Genomic DNA, 1378 nt, shown 5'->3' on the forward strand with positions numbered 1-1378 from the left:
TTTTTAATTCAGGCAACTAAACTAACCTAATACTGGTAATTTAAGTTACAAAATTTTATGCTCTCTATTTTTCCTATTTTTGGTAAAAATATAAAATGAATAAAAAATATTTGATACAGTAAGGAACCAAAAATTATTTTTAAATAAATGTTCTATTGGTTTACATTGTTGTTTAATGTTTTCAGCTTGTCAGTTACATATATATTATAATTGAAACAAAATTTATAACCATTTCAATAGAAAAATAGTTTCCGAGCCGAAAATCTATTCCGAATCGTATCTTGACACCAAAAATCGGAATCGAATCGGATGCCAGACATTGACAGACATCCTTTTCACCTGTTGGCTGACTGCAGTCCTGTTTGGGTTTCTTCTTTCAGGAAGGCCCAGTTAGGATATCCACATTGCTCTAGAGCCTGTCTTGTGTGGGATTTCTCCTTCTGCCTGGCTCCTGAGCTAGTGGGGACGCTGTCTGCTCTGTGGTACAGAGTCCTGATGACTCCTAACTTGTGCTCCAAAGGGTGATGGGAGTCAAACTGCAAATACTGGTCTGTGTGGGTGGGTTTGCGGTACACCTCAGTTTGCAAATGTCCTCTATCAGAGACTGAGACCTCACAGTCCAAGAAAGCCAACCTGCCATTTTTTACATCTTCTCGTGTGAACTTGATGTATTTATCCACAGAGTTGATGTGGTCAGTAAAATGTTGGACTTCCTGAGATTTAATTTTAACCCAGGTGTCGTCAACATACCTGAACCAATGACTTGGTGGTGTCCCTGAAAAGGACGTCAAGGCTCTCTTTTCTACCTCCTCCATGTACAGGTTGGCAACAATAGGAGAAACTGGAGACCCCATAGCACACCCATGTTTCTGCCTATAATATTGCTCCCCATATGTGAAGTAGGTTGACTGCAGGCACAGTTTCAAGAGTTGACACAGTTGTTCTGTGGAAAATGTGGTCCTGCTGCTCAGAGTGGTGTCTGATTTTAATCTTAAACTGACCACCTCTACTGCATCATCAACAGGAATGCACGTAAAGAGTGATGTGACATCAAAAGAGACCATTGTTTCATCAGTCTCCATGATGACATCCCACACCTTATCCACAAAGTCCATGGTGTTCTGTATGTGGTGTTCTGAGCTGCCAACTAAAGGGATGAGTACAGACGCCAGATATTTGGAAACATTTTTGAATGTCCAGAGGACCAGATTGAACTTTTTTGGATTTTTCTACCTGGATTATTGAGCATGCATCAGGATAGAGTGCTCTGAATGGTTTAACGAAGATTCGAGGAAGATAAATTTGCCTCGAGGATTTTTAGTAATCGAGGCCCTCGAATGATTCGAGGAATCGTTTCAGACCTAATGTATTTTGAGCA

General features: G+C 40.3%; 1 protein-coding gene across 1 annotated transcript in view; it reads right to left on the reverse strand.

Annotated features, from left to right (window-relative positions):
• The window catches only part of zc3h11a (zinc finger CCCH-type containing 11A), a gene marked incomplete at its 3' end in the record, with an annotated part of 24908 nt that overhangs the window by 11798 nt on the left and 11732 nt on the right, over positions 1 to 1378 (reverse strand).

This window comes from Nematolebias whitei, chromosome 7, assembly GCF_014905685.2.
Source record: "Nematolebias whitei isolate Nwh7 chromosome 7, NemWhi1, whole genome shotgun sequence".
NCBI lineage: Eukaryota > Metazoa > Chordata > Actinopteri > Cyprinodontiformes > Rivulidae > Nematolebias > Nematolebias whitei.